General features: G+C 34.3%; 1 pseudogene; it reads right to left on the reverse strand.

The window, feature by feature from the left end:
• Positions 1–6803, reverse strand: part of LOC132513100 (uncharacterized) — a 152324-nt pseudogene extending 145521 nt beyond the window's left edge.
• Between the last annotated feature and the right edge of the window lie 16294 nt (positions 6804–23097).

The following is a 23097-nucleotide window of genomic DNA, read 5'->3' on the forward strand; positions in this document are numbered from 1 at the left end:
GAAATCATAAAAATCAGATCAGAAATAAACGATGAAGAAATGAAGGAAACAATAGCAAAGATGAAAAAAACTAAAAACTGAATCTTTGAGAAGATAAAAAAATTGAAAAACCATTAGCCAGACTCATCAGGAAAATAAGGGAGAAGATTCAAATCAGTAGAATTAGAAATCCAAAAGGAGAAGTAACAACTGACACTGCAGAAATACAAAGGACCATGAGAGATTACTACAAACAACTCTATTCCAATAAAATGGACAATCTGGAAGAAATGGACAAATTCTTAGAAATGCACAACCTGCCAAGACTGAATCAGGAAGAAATAGAAAATATGAACAGAAGAATCACAAGCACTGAAATTGAAACTGTGATAAAAATCTTCCAACAAACAAAAGCACAAGACCAGATGGCTTCACAGGCAAATTCTACCAAACATTTAGAGAAGAGCTAACACCTCTTCTTCTCAAACTCTTCCAAAATATAGCAGAGGGCAGAACACTCCCAAACTCATTCTACGAGGCCATGATCACCCTGATACCAAAAGCAGACAAGTATGTCACAAAGAAAGATAACTACAGTCCGATATCACTGATGAACATAGATACAAAAATCCTCAACAAAATACTAGCAAACAGAATCCAACAGCACATTAAAAGGATCATACATCATGATCAAGTGGGCTTTATTCCAGGAATGCAAGGATTCTTCAATATACGTAAATCAATCAATGTGAAAAACCATATTAACAAACTGAAGGAAAAAAAACATATGATCATCTCAATAGATGCAGAGAAGGCTTTCAGCAAAATTCAACACCCATTTATGATAAAAACCCTGCAGAAAGTAGGCATAGAGTGAACTTTCCTCAACATAATAAAGGCCATATATGACAAACCTACAGCCAACATAATCCTCAATGGTGAAAAACTGAAAACATTTCCACTAAGATCAGAAACAAGAGAAGGCTGCCCACTCTCACAGCTCTTATTCAACATAGTTTTAGAAGTTTTAGCCACAGCAATCAGAGAAGTAAAGGAAATAAAAGGAATCCAAATCAGAAAAGAAGAAATAAAGCTTTCACTGTTTGCAGATGACATGATACTATACATAGAGAATCCGAAAGGTGCTACCAGAAAACTACTAGAACTAATCAATGAATTTGGTAAAGTTGCAGGATACAAAATTAATGCATAGAAATCTCTGGCATTCCTATACACTAATGATGAAAAATCTGAAAGTGAAATCAAGAAAACACTCCCATTTACCATTGCAACAAAAAAGATAAAACATGTAGGAATAAACCTACCTAAGGAGACAAAAGACCTGTATGCAGAAAATTATGACACTGATGAAAGAATTAAAAAATGATACAAATAGATGGAGAGATATACCATGTTCTTGGATTGGAAGAATCAACATTGTGAAAATGACTCTACCACCCAAAGCAATCTACATATTCAATGCAATCCCTATCAAACTACCACTGGCATTTTTCACAGAACTAGAACAAAAAATTTCACAATTTGTATGGAAACACAAAAGATCCCGAATAGCAAAAGCAATCTGGAGAACAGCAAACGGAGCTGGAGGAATCAGGCTCCTGGACTTCAGACTATACTACAAAGCTACAGTAATCAAGACAATATGGTACTGGCACAAAAACAGAAACATAGATCAATGGAACAGGATAGAAAGCCCAGAGATAAACCCATGCACATATGATCAACTTATCTTTGATAAAGGAGGTAGGAATGTACAGTGGAGGAAGGACAGCCTCTTCAATAAGTGGTGCTGGGAAAACTGGACAGGTGCAGGTTAAAGTATGAGATTAGATCACTCCGTAACACCATACACAAAAATAAGCTCAAAATGGATTAAAGACCTAAATATAAGGCCAGAAACTATCAAACTCTTAGAGGAAAACATAGGCAGAACACTCTATGACATAAATCACAGCAAGATCCTTTTTGACCCACCTCCTAGAGAAATGGGAATAAAACCAAAAATGAACAAATGGGACCTAATGAAACGTCAAAGCTTTTGCACAGCAAAGAAAACCATAAGCAAGACCAAAGGACAACCCTCTGAATGGGAGAAAATATTTGCAAATGAAGCAACTGACAAAGGATTTATTTCCAAAATTTACAAGCAGCTCATGCAGCTCAATAACAAAAAAACAAACAATCCAATCCAAAAATGGGCAGAAGACCTAAATAGAAATTTCTCCAAAGAAGATATACAGACTGCCAACAAACACATGAAAAAATGCTCAACTTCATTAATCATTAGAGAAATGCAAATCAAAACTACAATGAGGGGGCTTCCCTGGTGGCGCAGTGGTTGAGTGTCCGCCTCCTGATGCAGGGGACACGTGTTCGTGCCCCGGTCCGGGAAGATCCCACATGCCGCGGAGCGGCTGGGCCCGTGAGCCATGGCTGCTGATCCTGTGCATCCAGAGCCTCTGCTCCGCAACGGGAGAGGCCAAAACAGTGAGAGGCCCACGTACCACAAAACAACAACAACAAAAAAAACTACAATGAGGTATCATCTCACACCAGTCAGAATGGCCAGCTTCAAAAAATCTAGAAACAATAAATGCTGTAGAGGGTGTGGAGAAAAGGGAACACTCTTGCACTGCTGGTGGGAATATGAATTGGTACCGCCACTATGGACAACAGTATGGAGAGTCCTTAAAAAACTACAAATAGAACTGCCACATGACCTAGCAATCACACTACTGGGCATATATCCTGAGAAATCCATAATTCATAAATAGTCATGTACCAAAATGTTCATTGCAGCTCTATTTACAATAGCCCAGAGATGGAAACAACCTAAGTGTCCATCATCGGATGAATGGATAAGGAAGATGTGGCACATATATACAATGGAACATTACTTAGCCATAAAAAGAAACGAAATTGAGCTATTTGTAATGAAGTGGATAGACCTAGATTCTGTCATACAGAGTGAAGTAAGTCAAAAAGAGAAAGACAAATACCGTGTACTAACACATATATATGGAATGTAAGGGAAAAAAGTGTCATGAAGAACCTAGGGGTGAGACAGGAATAAAGACACAGACCTACTAGAGAACGGACTTGAGGATACGTGGAGGGAGAAGGGTGAGCTGTGACAGGGCGAGAGAGAGGCATGGACATATACACACTAACAAACGTAAGGTAGATAGCTAATGGGAAGCAGCCGCATAGAACAGGGAGATCAGCTCTGTGCTTTGTGACCGCCTGGAAGGGTGGGATAGGGAGGGTGGGAGGGAGGGAGATGCAAGAGGGAAAAGATACGGGAACATATGTGTATGTATAACTGATTCACTTTGTTATAAAGCAGAAACTAACACACCATTGTAGAGCAATTATGCCCCAATAAAGATGTTAAAACAAAATTAAAAAATAAACTTCCTTTATCTGTTAAATGATTTGCAAATATTTTCTCCCATTCTCCGAGCTGTTTTCTATATTTCTTTAGTTTATTCTTTAAGGCACAAAGGCTTTAATTTTGATAAAGCTTCTTAACCTATTTTTTTTTCTTTTGTTGTTTGTACTTTGGGTGTTGTATCTAAGAAAACTGGCTAATGCACAATAGTGCATATTTCAGTTATGTTTTCCTTCTAAGAGTTTTTAAATTTAACCTCTTAAAGCTTAAGTGTTTTCTTCAGTTTGAGTTTTTTTGTCTATATTGTGTGGCGTAGGTAGTCCAACTGCATTATTTTGAAGGTATATTATTAAGTTTTCCCAGCACTCTTTGCTCAAAACACTATTCTTTTTCCCATTGAATATTATTGACAACCTTGTTGAAAACGAATTGACTCTAAATGTGAGGGTTTATATGTGGAATCTCAACTCTATTCCTTCTTTTTTTGCCTTTTGTTCTATTCAAACCCTCAGCAGATTGTATGATCCCATCCACTTTTGGTGGGCAGTCTACTTTACTGAGTCCATTGATTCAAATGTTAATCCCATCCAGGAACACTGTCACAGACTCACCCAGAAATAATATTTAATCTCGGCAACCCATGGCCAGTCCAGCTGACACATAAATTATCCATCACAAGTCCATCCCACGTAATCTTAAAAACTATACACATCTCTTTAACAATACTTAATCTCCAATCTCCAAATAAAGACAATAACAAGTTTATAATTACACCCAGCATGATACAACTATCCTGTGTACAACTATAACTACACTAACTCTTTCCCCAGGAGAGGAAGGTAAGTGTTTTAGTGGTATTTACTCTTCTCTTTGATATAAAATACCTTAAATACTATGATGTAAAATTAACAATACTTAAATACTATCATATAAAATCAATACATCTTGTGTTACATGATTTGGGAATAAGAGAGGAAAGAAAACAAAGATATGTTATACACACATACATGTATTTATAGTAATATATGACAATTGCTTTTCTCATTTATGCAACTGGTCTTTTGGTCATAGCTGGTATTTATAATTACCTTCTGCCACTATCCATTCTGTATTCCCTTTTGTTTCAGCAAGCATCTCAGCCTTCTTAGTTCTTTACCTGATAAAGTGACCCAAAGTTTAATTCCTGAATGGTCTGGGAAATTACTAGTCCTGACTCTATTGGGTTGTTGTATTTTTCCATTGACCTTAATTACAGGACCTGGTAATTCTAAGTGACACCCTAAATGATCTCCTTTATTTCAGGCATTATTTTGCTTACTTCTATTATGGAGTACTAGTACAATTTCTCCTTGATAGTCAGGATCATTTACCTAGCTTACACAGCAATACCCTTTTTTCCGTGTTGATTCAGAGGTATGAGAAGCCGAAAGTAGCCAGGTGTCAGAATGAGCTTCCAGTTCCGTGTAATCATTGTTGTATCTCCTGGTAGAAGCATTCCTCCCTTTGGCTTTTGGGTCATGAGAGTGTAAGGTCACAGGAACAAGGATCAGAAATGTTGCTGGTGCAGTGCTAGGGGTAATAGTGAGTGATGCCATTCCCATTTCCACACTTTGATTCCTGAACCTGTGAATCCTGGCAACTAGAAAAACAGCATCATATACTACATGCTGATTAAGAGCATATATAACCTTCTTGTCCCAGCCCTACAAGGTATTGTCACCTAACTGTAATTTTAACTGAATCTTCACAAGGTCCTTCCACCTTTCTATCAAGTCAGATACTTCAGAATTATAGGGAACATGGTAAGATGAATGAATTCCACAAGCATGTACCCATTGTTGCACTTCTTCTGCTGTTAAATGAGTTCCTTGATCAGAGGTAATGCTGTATGGAAAACCATGATGATGGATAAGGTAAGTCCAAGAATGGTGGTTTTGGCAGAATCATTGTGTACAAGGAAGGCAAATCCATATCCAAAGCATCTATTCTAGTAAAAATAAAATACTGCCCCTTATGCAATGGAAGTAGTCCAATGTAATCAACCTTCCACCAGATAGCTGAATGATCACACTGGGAAATGGTGCCTTATCAGGGACTAAGCAATAGTCTCTGCTATGGGCAGATAGGGCACTAAGTGGTGGCTGTAGCCAGATTGGCCTTGGTGAGTGGAAGTCAATATTGCTGAACACATACATAACCTCCATTCCTGCCACCATGGTTATTTTGTTTATAGACTAATTGGTGATGACAAGGGTTGCTGAGGGAAAAAAGCTGACTGGTATACACAGAGTGGGTCATCCTATCCACTCAATTATTAAAATATTTTTTGTTGAAGTAAGGTAAGTATTCACATAGGACACATATCTTTACATTTTTTTGCCCATTCAGAGAGGTCAGTCCACATACCTCTTCCCCAAATTTCTTTATCACCAACTTTCCAATCATGCTCCTTCCAAGTCCCTGAATATTCAGCCAAACCATTGGCATAGCCTATGAATTGGTATATAATCACACATTTGGCCATTTCTCCTTTGAAGCAAAGTGAAAAGCCAGGTGAACTTCTCAAAGCTCTGCCCACTGGTAGGATTTCTTTTTGCCATTGTCCTTTAGGAATGCCACAGATAGGGGCTGTAGTGCTACAGCTGTCCACTTTTGGTGGTGCCTGAATATTGTGCAAACCATATGTGAGCTAGGTTTCAGTCTTCTTTTCCTTTGTTAACAGATTGTAGGGAACTCCCCATAAGACCATTGGCACAGGGTGGGAGAAAGAAGGCAGTGTGGCAGAAGTGGGGACCATGGGCATTTGGGCCACTTCTTCATGTAACTTACTTGTACCTTCAGGATTTGCTGGAACCCAATAACATATATGGAAATTTTATTAAAATTCTCTATTTTTAAGTTTTCTTATTTGTAGAGTGAAAATTCTAATAAAGGTAACTCATAGAGTTATTGTGAGAAGTAAATGAGTTAATACATGTAAATCTTTTTTTGTGTGTGTGTGTCACATGGGCCTCTCACTGCTGTGGCCTCTCCTGTTATGGAGCACAGGCTCCAGATGCGCAGGCTCAGCAGCCATGGCTCATGGGCCCAGCCGCTCCGCGGCATGTGGGATCCTCCCAGACCGGGGCATGAACCCGTGTCCCCTGCATCGGCAGGCAGACTCTCAACAACTGTACCACCAGGGAAGCCCCATGTAAATCTTAAAATAGTGCCCCACACATAACAGTGACTCATCAATGCTAGTTAATGGTATTGGCATTATCTTATTCCTACATGAAATCACACTTGTTAGTTTACCAATTTTAAAATCATTTGGTATGTCTGGCTTACTTTTGTTACTTAATTTCAACCTCCAAAGCCTTGAAAACTCTGCCAATTTTATTGTCTTGACATATTTCCCCGTCTTAAGCATCTTCAAAGTCAAGTGTTTCTCAAATTGTGGATGATAGATAGATCATCACATCAGGATCATTTGGGATGCTTGTTAAGACTACAGATTCCTAGGGACTTCCCTGGTGGTCCAGTGGTAAAGAATATGCCTTCAAATGCAGGGGACATGGGTTTGATCACTGGTCAGGGAAATAAGATCCCACATGCCACAGGACAACTAAGCACACGCACCACAACTACTGAGCTCATGTGCAATGAGAGACCGTGTGTCACAACTATGGAGCTCATGCACCCAGGAGCCCACGTGCCACAACTCGAGAGAGAAAATCCACATGCCACAACTACAGAGAAGCCTGTGCACCACAACTACAGAGAAGCCAGTGCACCACAATGAAGAGCCCACACCACAGTGAAAGATCCCATGAGCCTCAGTGAAGATCCCGCATGTCACAACTAAGACCTGACAGAGCCAAAAAAGTAAAGAAAATAAATAAATAAATAAAAAGAATACAGATTTCTAAACCTCACCAAGAAGGTGAAAGACCTATATGATGGGAACTACAAAACATTAATAAAGGAAATTGAAATGATTCAAAGAAATGGAAAGATATCCTATGCTCTTGGATTGGAAGGATTAATATTGTTAAAATGACCATACTACCCAAAACAATGTATAGATTTAATGTGATTCCTATAAAATTACCCATGACATTTTTCACAGAACTAGAACAAATAATCCCAACATTTATATGGAGCCATAAGATACCCAGAATTGCCAAAACAATCCTTAGGAAAAAGAACAAAGTAAGAGGCATAACCCTCCCATACATCAAACAATACTACAAAGTTACAGTAATAAAGACAGCATGGTATTGGAACAAAAAGAGACATATGGATCAAATGAACAGAATAGAAAGCCCAGAAATAAACTCACACACCTATGGACAATTAATCTTCAACAAAGGAGGCAAGAATATACAATGGGGAAAAGACAATCTCTTCAGCAAGTGGTGTTGGAAAAGTTGGACAGCCACATGTAAATCAATGAAGTTGGAACGCACCTTCACACCATACACAAGAATAAACTCAAAATGGTTTAAAGACTTAAATATAAGATATGACACCATAAATCTCCTAGAAGAGAGCATAGGTAAAACATTCTCTGACATAAATCATACCAGTTTTCTTAAGTCAGTCTCCCAAGGCAATAGAAATAAAAGCAAAAATAAATGAATAGGACCCAATCAAACTTACAAGCTTCTGTACAGCAAAAGAAAACATAAACAAAACGAAAAGGCCACCTACAGACTGGGAGAAAATCTTTGCAAATGATGCGACTGACAAGGGATTAATTTCCAAAATATACAAACAGCTCGTACAACTCAATAGCAAAAAAACAAACAAAAAAACCACAACCCAATTGAAAAATGGACAAGACCTAAATAGGCATTTCTCCAAAGAAGAAATACAATGACCAATAGGCACATAAAGAGATGCTCATCATCATTAATTATCAGAGAAATGCAAATCAAAACTACAATGAGGTACCACCTCATACTGGTTAGAATGGCCATCATTAAAAAGTCTACAAATACTGAATGTTGGAGAGGATGTAGATAAAAGGAAACCATTTTACACTGTTGGTAGGAATGTAAATTGTAGCCTTTATGGAAAACAGTATGGAGGTTCCTCAAAAAACTAAAAATAAAGTTGCCATATGATTCAGCAATACCACTCCTGGGCATATACTGAGGCAAAACTCTTAATTCAAAAAGATACATGTATTCCTATGTTCATAGCAGCACTACTCACAATAGCCAAGACAACCTAAATGTCCATTGACAGAGGAATGGATAAAGAAGATGGGTACATATATAAAATGGAATATTACTCACCCTTAAAAAGGAACAAAACAATACCACAGCAACATGGATGGACCTAGAGATTATCATACTAAGCAAAGTAAGTCAGAAAGAGAAAGACAAATACTATGTAATATCACTTACATGTGTAATCCAAAATACGGCACAAATGAATATATCTATGAAACAGAAACAGACATAGGGAACAGACTTGTGGTTGCCAAGGGGGAGGGGGGTTGGGGAGGGAAGGATTGAGAGCTTGGGATTAGCAGATGCAAACTAATATATATATAGGGTGGATAAACAACAAGAGCTTACTGTATAGCACAAGGAATTATATTCTATACCCTGTGATAAACCGTAATGGAAAAGAATATGAATAAGAATATATATATATATGTATAACTGAGCCACTTTGCTGTACAGCAGAAATTAACACAACATTGTAAATCAACTATATGTCAATAAAATTCTTAAAAAGCCAAAGAAAATAGATAAAACTAAATGTAACAATATGTTTTACTTAGACTAACATATCAAAAATATTATTTCTACATGTAATTTATATAAAACTGATTTCTGGGGTATTTTCATTCTTTTTTTTTCTTTGTATTAAGTCTTTGAAATCTTATAGTACATTTCAATTTAATATGTAATCAGTGTAAAACATTTTTTAAAAATTCCTGAGCTTGACTCCAAAGGTATTGAATCAGTCTCTTGTGGATAGAATACAGAAAATTGATTTTTTAAACTGATTCCAAACATGTTTCTAATGTGTACTCAATTTTGAAAACCACTGTTCCAAGTACTTGTGAATAGATAGTAATTAAAGGGTAAGATTCTCAAGATACTAGCACAATAGCTTCCATGCCATTCTCTTGTAATTAGAAAAATACTTTTGTAGGCAACTTTTTTGCCCTTCTAATCAAAATTCTTGACCAAATTTGTTCAAAAATTATCTGTAGTAGGAAATGAGCAGTGGTGAAAATAAGGGGGAAAAAGATAAGTTTATGGAATATTATGATGAGATATTTCTCTATTTTTGATGGTTGACTATGTAGACTGGGTGGTTCCTAGTAGAGACTAATAATGTTAACTGACAATACTTGAAACATTATCAGTGGCTTCCAGGGAGCAGGAAGGGAGTAGACAAGTAGGGTTAAAAACTCACTTGTTGACTCAAGAGTCCAGATGTGCTTAATAAGCACAGCAAATAAGCAGAGTTTTCATGACACATAACATTGCTATGCAATGTTCAGTGTTGTCAGTCAATTATCATATTATGTTTATGCTTAAAAATACCATATTTTATATTAAAGATGTCAGATTCATATTTTATAATATTATAATGCATTTATATATGTTTTATCTGTTAGAGCTACAGAGAAAGAGAGAACATGATAGCACAAGAGTGACAGCGTTACTTAAAATATGTATATCTTGATTTCTTGTATCTCCTAGGACAAGTGGTTTGGAGAATATTGTTTATATAAACTACATATCAAATTTCTAATATTCATTTTTACCTATATAACATAAGGATTATAGAGAAACATTTTTAAAAATTTTATATCTGGGATTGGAGAATGAGAATATAGCCTTGATTTACAAACATGTTCATGTTCTTTCCCCACCCACCTAATGTGGCCTTTCTTTACAATTTATTCCCTATATAATGGTGGTCCAAACACAATTCTGGCCTCAATCATGTATCACTTGCACTACTGCAGTAAGTTCCTAATTGGCCTCCTTGCCACTGGTCTCTCATTTCTCTAGTATATCTGTATGTCAATACCCCACTTGAAACCTTCCAATGTTTTCCTGTTGCTTCATAAATCAAATCCAAACTCCATAGCAGAGTATTCAAGGGCCTAGATCCATCCTACAAACCAAACTAAACTTCTCTGAATATGCCATACATTTTTAGGCCTCCTTTCTCAATTTTAATAGTTTTAATCTGGAATGACTTTTGTATATTTTTTAACTAAAATTTATTAATATTTAAAATTTTAGTTAAAATGAGAGCACAATGAAGCACTTTCCACTTGGTCTAATCAAAAGTATTCATCCTTTCTTTTGTGCTATTGTGGTATTTATTTCATTGGGTTTTATTATATTTAATGCTGTCTGTCCCTGTAAATTATAAATTACATGATGCTATTTACCTAATTATTGACATAACTTGGTGGTATCTAATATGTGTTTATTGAATAAATGATTCTATTTAGTCTAGAGAAAAAGGGACATTTGTAGAAGAACCCTGAGATCTCAATGCAAAAATGATGTGTCTCCATGAGTCTTCACACTGATGTATTTCTGAGGAAACAGTCATGTGTTTTTTAAAAATACTCAGCTTCAAATATAGTTAGGCAAAGTGAAAACAAAACTTGCCCATTTTTATCTAAAATAGCTCTATTCTTTCAAAGTTATAAAACAAAAGCTAAGTCGATTCGAAAGAAAAATTTCCAGATAAGAGTTCAAAGTTTTTAATGGGAAATGAGAAAGTAGTAGTTACAGCCACACTGAAACAATTCAGCTCTCTTAGCTCACCACCGTTAAAGTGAAACATTTAAGTAAACAAGCAAAGTTAGAATCAGAAATTTAAACCAAATAATAAGATTTGTTTGGATCATTACAAAGACTATCAGTAATTAGCTTAGCTCTTTTCTTTCTCTAACACTCATATTCAATTCATCTTTATTCTTAAGAGGAAAATTGACATTGTATTTGCAACCAGAGTGGAGCATTGTAGACTCTTGAGATAAATCACCTGTAACTCCAGTATTATGTAAAATTTTTGATAATCCTCATGAAAACCTTTAATTTAAAACATTAAGAAAACAGAATTTTAGAAGCCCAAAAGTCTAAAAGCCAAAATTTTAGAAGCCTTTGGGAAATATCTTTGTCTTTATCATAGAATCTAAAATATGCATATAAGATTGAGATTAAATGTCCTTTTGCTTTGAGATTGTTTGTAGTGATTATTTCTTGGCAGTTTTAAAATATAATTTTTCCTGTATTGTTCTGAAGATGAAAAGATTTTTACAGAAACTATAATGGACAATTCTGCTGCACTCGAAGAACCCATAATTTTCAGAATATTTACTGCTTTATGAATACCATATAGATATAAATATGGGTATGTGTATAGATATGGTTATAGACATAGATATGTCTGTCCATTTTGAGAAACCAAATCTTCACCAATATGTTGCCATTTCATCTTCCATAACACTAATACAAAAATTTAATTATTAAAACTCCTGCTAATATTAGTAACTATTCACAATTTAAACGATTCTGTTAATGTATTCAGAAATGACATGGCCAATCTGAAATATTGCTATTTAGTGAAATTACTAAAATGTTAAGATCAGCTTTATTGCCATTAGGAAATATTACTTTAATAAAAGTAAGCATAAATGAAGCAATTAATGGACCTAAAGTAGAAATTGTTTTCAATATTTATCACAACTATTTTTAAGATTTTATAGTTTTCAATTTATGAACCTAATTTGAAGTTGGTATGCTGAATTTTGGTGCATCAAAATTTTCATATACTGGTTAATTTTCACATGTCCAACTTTGTCTTTTGCTCTTGTAATACAGTTGATTGTACTACTAATTGAGATCTGAATGAAAGCATTTAAAAACACTGGTTACAGTACTAATGCATTTTAAAGCACTAGTATGCAAATTTACTGATTTTTAAGTTAACTTTCCCACTCCATAGCCAGATGTTTCTGTTTGCAATTCATTTTATTGTTCTATGTGAAAGGAAGTGGCATATAAAGCTGCAAAAGCCATTTACTGATCCATAGAAAAGACACAGCTTCTTTGTATGAAGAAAAAAATTTCCATATCCTGCTTCCATTAGTGACTTACTGTGAAGCTGATTTAGATAGAGCACTAAATTAGAAACTGGGGTAAGATGCTCTCTGAGCTCAAACATAGGAAGCTCCCTTAATAACATCTTCCAGATTACCTTCTCTCCCTGAACATCACCTGACTACCACTAGAAGACCTGTATCTGAAAATAGAAAAAAGATAAGTTTAGCAAGTTTGACGATGACAATGACTAGATTGAATCACCAGCAGTTTTCAGATTGGAATGGCTGAAGGACTAAGTAGAAGATGAATAAATGGAATACATTTGATTAATATGGTAAATCTAATCTTCATTGTGTGGGAAGTAAAAGCAGAGGGAAGCTCATATATGGGAAAACAAAGAGGTGTCAATGGACTGGAGGTCCTTACAAGGTCAGAGAAGAGATATAATGCCAATAGTAAAGCTAACAAGCTGTAAAGGAAAGAGTTTACATATTGCAGTTTCAGGTTTTAGTCCTAGATGTGGCCATGGGGGAGGGTAGCTGAGGTGGGGTGTAAATCCATATGAACATCAAACTCAGCCAGAACAATGAAGTGGTTTGAGACAGAGATGACAGTCTGGTAAATAACATAATTTCAAAAAATCACTGGCACATTACTGGAAGAGTTGAAAGCACAGAAGCATCAAGCATACAGTAAAAAATTAATTTGTTTTTCTAGTTAAGATAAATGTATCATAATTGTCATATCTTCCTTTGATGCACAAATGCATTAGATAGAATCCTCCTCATCCTTTCATAGCATTAGCTGTATCACCATCAATGCTGACAACTATGAAAAAAGGTAATTATTTGAATAATCTATTGATGATGAAATGAATTTTAAAAAATTGGTTAACAAGGTAATAGCTTATAATGTAAATCCCTTAAGTAAATGGTGTAAAACATTTTAGGTAGTTTACCCAACTTGTAAGTTTAAATGTATTTCCTAGCCTTGGAAACTTAACCTTTTAAATTCAAAGATGTAAGATTAGTTTGACTTAAAATTGCAAGATGTATGTTAAAGAGGTTGTATGTTCCAATCAAATTTTGAATAACAGTAATTTTTTAGGATATATGGAAATATCACATGCTTAAATATTCTTAGTATACTTACCAACCCAGATAACTAGATAATTTAATAATGCTTTCTGATTTATCATTTTCTCATTTGTTCACCATGAATTTTTTTGTATTATGATAAAAATTCTAAGAAAAAGTTAGAAAATAGGAAGTACTGTTATGAAAATAGCACTCGTTTGAACGTCTGGGACTTTTATTCTAGTCCCAGATCCTATTTTATCTAACCATACAATAATTAACATTACTTCCCTAAAACTTAATTTTATTATTTGCAAAATGAGGTAATCTGACACATGGATAACCTCTGACATTCTATGGCTCAAAATTTCTCTTGAGAACATCTCTCATTCATTCCACTTTTGCCCTTTGTCTTATTTGGATATTCTTCTTCCCCAATGCCATAGCCAATGCAACCACAAACATGGCTGCCAAATATTTTCCATCATGGTATCCTATGTTCAAGAGTTTTGTTGTCTCTTCTTTTCTTCCAAGATCATAGGATAGAGAATGTGGAGAATGGTATTTCTTTAGGCCTGAGTTCCTTTACTAAAAATCTTCAAGTCAGTGCATATACATAACTGCCTTCATATAATATCAACCCTTTAAGGACATGATTTTTACTCATACCTGATTTTACTCTGTGGTTTAATGCATTTAAAACCAAACTGAAATATAAGAAGACTTTATTCTCACAAGAACAGAAATTGGCAAGATACTCTGCATGATAAGGTATCTTAGCAATGAACCATATGTTCCTCTTAAGAGACAGAAAATAAGAAGCCCTTACCATAGCTGCTTTTATCAATAATGATAGATTCAACCACAAAAAAGCTACTAGTTTGAGAGACTTATAGTGTCTATGAGTTGAAGCAAGATATAAGCTACCTCTCAATTATTTGAGTTGAAGTTAAATTTTAGATTTGGGCCATTTTTTCCTTCAACAAATGCTTCAACTTGTGAGTGAGTCCAACCACAATAGGACAGATTTGAAACTTTGCATCTGATATTTCACAAAAGTTAGGTTTGGGGGAAAAATGAATAATGAATATTTTTTTTCTTTTTTTAACAGATTTAGGAAGTAAACAATAGAGGCATGCCAAAGGAAAGTAGAAAAGTTTGGAATTATTGGATAATTTACAAAAACATTTTTTAAGACAGCTGAATGAGAGATGATCATGGTCAATGATGTTATTAAACTTTAGAAATAAAGGTTAGAATCTTTTAAGGGATGTTTGTCTAAAAATATTTCTCTATTTATAGCTATTTTTGCCCATTCTTATAACAAGGAAAAACTGTCTAAATCCAACTTTATGTTTAAATAAATATGGGCTGCATGAGAGCTAGTACAGTATCTTATCGATGTATCCTTGCATATAGACATTTAAAATGTTTCTTAAGTAAATGAAGGAAGGAACAAAGGAACAAAGAAATGAGTGCTAATTTTCTGGAGGATTTACTTGGAATATGCAAAGATTTGAAATAACAAGGCCATTAATGGACATTAATGAAAAAACTGTTGAAATTCAAATAAAGTCTGTAGTTTGTTAATAGTCTGGTACCAATATTAATTTCTTAGTTTTGACAAACGTACCATGGTTATGTAAGATGTTAAATTTAGGGGCAAATGAGTGAAAGGTATACAGGAACTCTATCTTTGCATCCTTTCTGTATATCTAAATTTGTTAAAACATTAAAAAAAATAAGCTTGCCTTCAAAAGTTTATAAATGGTCACTGGAGACATATAAGGTAGTAAATAATAGGTGTTTTAATATCCAGGCAGTCCTTAGTTTATATGGTAGTGTGGAAATCTAAAAATGACTGGACAAGCTGAAGCCACGAAAAGCAACTTTAATAATTAATCAGAAAATTCACAATTGTTCTGTGACCTCTCCCATGTTTTGTCAAAACAAACAAACAAACAAACAAAAACCTCTCTATCAATTATAAATGTATAGGAAAATAGAAATAGTAAACCTAATATTTATTTCACTGTCATTTAAAACATTAGAAACATTGAAAATCGAGATGTTTTAAAATTTTGTAAGAAAACTTATTAAGAGTGGTTTCAACAAGAGAGCATCTTTTCTATGTTTTGGTGAATTGTCTACTGTTTTGTAAGTTTGGATCAGCTTCCAACATTTTATCTTTGTGCTTTCAATGTTTGAAATATCTCTGAGAGTTCCTTTAATGTGAGAGTTCCTTTTGGCTGGTATAATTCCTCTGGGTCATTTTTATCCTTTTGGTTTCCTCATTTATATCAATAAGTTCTCCTTCACCAAGTTCTTCCAGCTGCATATATGGAGTTTCTTGGGCAGCTATTTCTTCTATAATTGCATTTATGTTTGATTCTAACTTCACTTCAGTGTTATTACTTCTTGTTTCTTTGCTGCACTTGCATCTTCATTGACCAGTTTCCTCTTTTGTTCTCAAATAGCCAAAGATAAAGATAAATTTTATTTTTTTTTAATTTTTATTTTATATTGGCCAATTTCCTCTTTTGATTGTCTATTTTTGTAGACTGTCTCAAGGGTTTATCATTGGGAGACAGAAGCCAACACAACTACATGCTTTGCTGCTATGTGTCAACTAAAAACATGAACAGCGAGCCAATCACCAACAGGCTTTGAAAGAAGTGATATGATTGGTCACTGATTATGATGTGACTGTTATTTATGTAGTGATTTGTGGACTGAAAAGCTAGTTGTAAAGCTTGTACTTTTATGCAATTACTCACAGTTAATGTACCATGGTAAAACACAAAAACTTGAACAATAATTTTCATAGCAGTATTATTCATAATAAACAAAAGTGGAAACAACCAGAATGTCCATCAGCTGATGAATGGATAGACAAAATAAGGTATCTTTACACAACGTAACATTATTTGGCAATAAAAGTAATGTACTCTGACACATGATGTTACATGGATGAATACTGGAAAACATGTTAAGGGAATTGAGCCAGTCACAAAGGGAAATATGTGATTCTATTTATATGAAATGTCCACAGAAAGCAAATATTTAGAGATAGAAAATAGATTAGTAATTACCTATGTTTGGGAAGTTTGGAGGAAATAAGGAGTGACTGCTAACGGATAGAGAGTTTCTTTTTGGCGTGATGAAATTATTCTAAAACTAGATTGTGGTGAGGGCTGTACAGCTCTATGAACATACTAAAAACTAATCATACACTTTAAATCAATAAATTTTATGGTATGTGAGTTATATCTCAATAAAGCTACACTTACACACACTGCCTAACAGAAATTTGTGCATATAACAACTGTGGGAAGTAAGGAATGCCTGTATTAATAATGGTTTTTGATTGTTAACTAGTAAGATACATAGTCAAGAGGTTACTTAAAGGAGGTAATCTAACCTCTCTTTAAAAACTGAAGTGTTGTGCTTTGTTCTAATTATTAATGAAAACTAATGTTATATAGGAACTATATTTACATACTATGCATCTAAAAATGATGCATAGTAAGTGTTCAGTAACTAGTTGTTATTAGTCTTTATATTATCTAAAACATTTATTCATTAAAGATTTTTTTTTTACCAAGTGTGCTTGTGAGGAACAAAAATAGCAGAAAAAGTCAATGTTAAAATAAGAATTTTAACTTGAAACTTGAAAAAAACATTAAGCAAGCACTTTGTTGTTGTTGAAATTACCTTTGCAAAAGGAAATTATTTGGATTGTATAAGGAAGTTTAGGAATGTGGTGGGAAAACAAGACTCATGAAACTAAGATGGGATAGAATATTCTAGGCATAAGGTACTGGAAGTTTTTGTAAGAGACTGTATGTCTATGTGGGTTTGGATTTGGTGGTAAAGGAGAGGAAGAGTAAACATAAAGAATGAGTCAGAAGAAATAATACAGGTTGAAAGTTTTGGTTGTGGAGCTGAAGCAAGTAGAACTTGAAGTGGTGAGTTCTTCACTTGTAGTTTCAACCATAGTAACCAGAATTAAGAATTGAAAAAAATCATTGTTTCACTACCTTGCTTTTAGGAAGACATGTATGGCAATCTGTTTATATCTAAAGAATATGATTCTTTACACCTAATACATGGCCTGTTATAAACCCTGGTATAGAAATATCAGTTCATTTTTACTTGGTATTTCTTAGCTCGACTCTTAGGGAAAAAGAACTTAGATACAGGAAAAGTTAGTATTCTTTTGAATACCATAAACATATCTTATTCAGTTAGACGTCCTTCAACATTTTTCATTTTTTTCTTAACAGAGTAACAGACTACAGTGTGAAAAGTTGGCATTCATTTCCTTTGAAAGGTCTTTGGCTTTATCACAAGTATTCCATAGTTTAGTTTGTATAAAAATCTTCGAAATCCTTAACTGGCTATTTAATGACTTTCTTCATCTTAATATTTAGCCACAAAGAATGATACTTACCTCATCTGCTAAAAGAAATTATAGATGAATTCCTAGGTGAACAATACTGAGGGTTTTATATCAGCAATATACTACTTTTTTGTACTTGGAAGACCATGGAGATTAAATTTCTTATGACAATACATTTTAAATGAAACTTACCCTATAATAAAACTTGCTACTGACTAAAATAAAATGACTTTATTTCTCAAATATTAAAAGTTCAATGAGAGACAGTTGAAGAGACTATTAGAAGGATGAGTGATGAAAGTAATTTACTTCATAACAGAATTTACTTTTACACTTGTTTCTCAAAATGAAGAGAAAACTACCTCCAATTCCACTTTAAAAACTAAAACATAACAGAAAAAAAGTACATGTCAGGCAGGGAAGACATTTCAGTTACATAGTCTGTGTCTATAAGGAGACTATATTTTATTTTATTCTTTTTGTTTCTGTTTATTGATAAATGTTTGCATTACAAATTTAACAGTATCAAATTCTTGAAGTAAGTTATTATTTTAAATGTCTTTGTTATAATTATCATTGTTGCATAAAAAAATACCCCAAAACTCACTGACTTAAAACAACACAATCATTTATTTTTTTTCTTATGAATACACAATTTGGTCAGGGCTTTGTGGGGACAACTCATTTCTATTCTATGTGGCATTAGCTAGGGCATCTCCACAGGAACTGCAGAATCCTTTTCCAAGTTGGATCACAAATATGCTAGCAAGTTGATGGTGGCTGTCAGTTCCATTCTGTGTAGCTCTCTCAGCAGAGGAGCTTTGGCTTCTTCACACTGTAGTCTCTAGATTCCAAGAAAAAGCATCTCAAGACACAACAAGTGGAAACTGTAGATTTCTTAAGGCTTCAGCCCACAAAATGACAAAGTATCACTACAGCTGTATCCTGCTGATCAAGCAACCACAGAATTCAAATCCAAGGAGAGCAGACATAGACACTCCCTTCTTTGGCAGAGTTTCAAATAATTTTATAGCCATGTTTCAAAACCACCACAGGAAAAAATATACAGGGAAAAATAGAACCTGCCCATGAGGTGAGCTCTTACAGTTTATTGTCCCAAAGAAAATATTTTATATCTTATCTTAAAAGCATATATCCAGAGTTTAGCTGAGCTACTCCATGGTATCGCTGCTTTGGCATCCAATTTATTTGGCCAAGTAGTTTTCAGGGACCTTACACTGGCACCAGCCCCCTCATGCAAGCACACACCCTAGATAGCAGCCTGCAGAGTCACAGGCAAATAAAAATTCTTAGTGTGCCTTATATGCCCCTTAGATATGAATCCCATGGGGATCACCAACATCCCGCTCTTTTGATTTGAATTGACCAATCCAGCCCTAACCCAGGATTACCAAAGCACTCCACCCATGGACCCTAATAAAGGCATATGCCCCAGGTCCTGCCTCTCTCTCTCTCTCTGCACTCTGCCTTGATGTCCCCATGTGGCTCCTTGAGGCATGCCATGTACTTATTCCAGGACCTGTAAGTAATAAATTTATCTAACTCAATTTCTCTTCTGGTCTTTCATTGAATCTCAGCTCACCTTTGGCACCCACTTTATAAATGTGAATTTAACAACCACGATTATAAGCTAGTCTATTTTTACCTAACTTACTATTACTTTGTAGTGAAATATCTTATTTCCAAGGGTGAATAATTTCAAAGTATGCAGATACCAATATACAATCAAATACTATAATATTATATTCTCTAATGGTTAAAGTAATAAATTGATTCAAGTCAATGTAAAATTTAAGTATGACATTTTTGTAGTGAGGATCTGTTTATGCAGCAGGAGTAGGTGGCACAATTTAGGACTGCCCAAGGTATAGACTGCCTAAAATATAGTATTCTGTCCCAGACTCTGAACATCCTACTGTTAGAGTCATTTGGTTCATTTCAGTATCTCCAGAAATCTCTGAAAAAGTGTAGATGTCAACTGGAAGTGTATGACTTAGTTTTCTAACAAGCAAGTTCTCATATGGAAGATATATTTAGACATTGGACATAAGATTGGTCAAAGTTTAATAGGAGGTAAGAGATATATAAAATGTTGGCATACTGCCCAAGGATAGCTGAATACAGCAGGGAAGGCTGTATAACATATTTAGGGTGACCATTTTATTTATCACCCAACTGCGATACTCTTGAGTGTCAACAAGGATACTAACTGGTTGAGATGCTGGAGCAAAAGGCTCTAACTAGGATCTGTTTAATCCCTGGCAAACAGATATTTATGGTTTTACTAAGCACAGTGCTTTAGTGCACAAGGTTTGGAAGCAGAGAGAAGTGAATTCAAGCCATGGTTCTGCTACTTAAGAGTTATGTGAACCTTAGCAAGGTATTTAGTCTTTCACATCTTCATTTCTCTTATCTCTAAAGTGGGATAAAATTACTTACCTGAATGATTTGTTATAAAGATTAAATAATAGAAGTTAAGAACTTAGTACATGGTAAGTATTCAATAAATGATGTTATTTATTAATGTTTTTTTCTGATGCTGTTGTTATTGATATTGGTGATATTGTTGCTAGTGTTATTGAGATGCCAAGGTATACAAAGATATGTTCTTATCTTCAAATAGTTGACAATCTGTATTACTTGGGGATGCAAAATTAGCATGCTGAAAATTATCAAGTGCTGTAGATTTAGTAGTTATCTGATTTTTTATTCTGCTGAAGTTTAGTTGAGGCTGTGTTCTCATAATGAGAAACAATAGCTTCAGTGGAAACTTCTTTGGTTCTACTCTTTCTGATTTGTGAGGCTTTCATCTGGGGAGTCAGACTACATATAATTCAGAACAAGTTGAGGGAGGTGCAATAAATAACAACCTTCTCCCAGCCTGAGAGTTAAGAAATATAACAAAGGAATAAGATATACAGTGGTCAAAATCCACCTTTATTGGATACTTTCTAATTTTGAACCTCAATATCACATAGACTTTGCTATCATTTCCCAGACAATGCTCAGCTCCTATAGGCTTCCCCATATGGGCAATATGCCCCCATAAGACTTACCAAATGGAGGGGTAGAGGAGAAATATACTCTGAAGATAAATCTCCTCCAATAGTAAGAGAAGAGGAAGGGGCCAGGCTCTGCAGGCTGTGTTTTTCCTTACAAACTCACTAATCAGTTAAGTCCCTTTATCTTTTTAGAGGATGAATGAGGGGTAAAATTAGGCCAGAGATGACATATGTGTTTCATTCTATAGGGAAGAAGGCATCAGGAGTAGGGAAAATGTGTTTCTGTCCAAGAATTAGTTTCAAATCTTTTCATGAACCTGTATTGCAGAACACACCTAGTATTTATATGTAAATAATATAAAATATAATCACAAATTTAACAGTAATATATCACCTTTGCAATGAGTATCTTTATGCACATTCTTATTCCTTTATGATTATTTCCAAGATATAGAATTTCTAGACACCTTTTTAATGTTTTGATATAAATTACCTGCTTGTAACAGGATACATTTTTAATGTTTTGGTTTACTCATTCCTGATGTGTGGGAACCCATCTCTCTATCACTCTCTTTCTCTTTCTTAAATTAGTTATGAAGCTAACAAGCTAAGTTTTTACTGTCTTTATTTTTCCCATGTGGTATACTTAAGCCATCTTTACCCATTTGTGCTTTTCTTATCATAGCTGTAGGACAAACATCTCTCCACAGTTGATCTTTAATATTAACCTGAAGAAATGGATAATTTAACAGTAGATATGATCTGCATCTGTTTCATAATTAAATTTTATGTATTACCTAAGGAAGGTAATTTTTCTTTTAACCTGGTAACTAACTACTGGTTTGTACAATACTTACTATTAACTTACTTAAACTTTTCTTCTCTGGGTAGAGAATATCTGTGAATTAAAGACTATATCATTCATTCACTAATTCATATGGGTATTTAATTAATATTTAACAAATGTTGACTGTGTGCTAGAGCAGGAGATATATTAGTGAATGAGAAAAATACAGTTCGTAATATCACAAAACCATATCTACAAATTTAATAATGATCTCAGGGAATTCCCTGGCAGTCCAGTTATTAGCACTCTGTGCTTCCACTGCAGGGACCTGGGTTTGATCCCTGGTCAGAGAACTAAGATCCTGCAAGTCACAGGGCCAAATAATAATAATAATAATAATAATAATGATAATCTCGGCTAGGACTTTTTTGCTAACTAAAATTACTCTTAACTAAAATTACTCTTAAAGTAACCTAAAATTATTTTAGAACAATAGTAAATACTTTAAAATATTGATATGAATATTTAATTTCTTAGAGTTATTTAATAGGCTGATAGCTTGATAGCTCTATATAAATTACAGACTCACTATTGGAAGCATTACCCGAAGACTGGCCAAATCTAAACCTGGGGATCTTTGACAAATAAATCGATGGCTATATATTCTGGGGACTAAAGAAAGTAATTGATCTCGTGTGGTGCTATATTGCTTTAGTGATTCTTGTGCATAGGTTATTCATTAAAATAAAAATGGGTTTTCTCATGGACTTAATCCAATTAGTCGATAGGAGTCCTTGAAGTCAAAAGGATTCTTTATTTTGTAAGTTTTTATTTATGAGACTACAGCTTTTTTAAAAACAATCATTTGATTCATTTTAAATTAGTTCTATTTGTAATTCTGTATGTGTATGTGTGTGAGTAACCTCAGACATTTAACATTGGACTCTATATAAAGCACCTTACATAAAATGTTACCCTAAAAATATTGAGGTCTTCAAAGCTCATGTCCTTGGAACTCACAGTTTATCATAAAATGGTTCTGGATATAAATTAAGTCCCTCGAGATTCCTAATTAGAAAATATATTTTCAACTTTTTTGACCTGACAGCTCATTTTTTGTTTCTTAATTCAAGGTGATAACAGTGGTCTTCTGTTTGATGATTGTCTCCATTTTAGTACTTTTGAAATAATTTTTATGTTTGCAATTTTCCACAATGCTGAATTATATGTTGATAATTATGTATCACACATATTTTTTTGTTTCCTTTATTTTGGGGGGTTTGATTGTTTTTTGTTTTTCTTTTTGGTTTGTTTGGTATTTGGTCAAATTCTAGA

The sequence above is a fragment of the Lagenorhynchus albirostris genome, chromosome X (genome assembly GCF_949774975.1).
Source record: "Lagenorhynchus albirostris chromosome X, mLagAlb1.1, whole genome shotgun sequence".
In the NCBI taxonomy this organism is placed as follows: Eukaryota; Metazoa; Chordata; class Mammalia; order Artiodactyla; family Delphinidae; genus Lagenorhynchus; species Lagenorhynchus albirostris.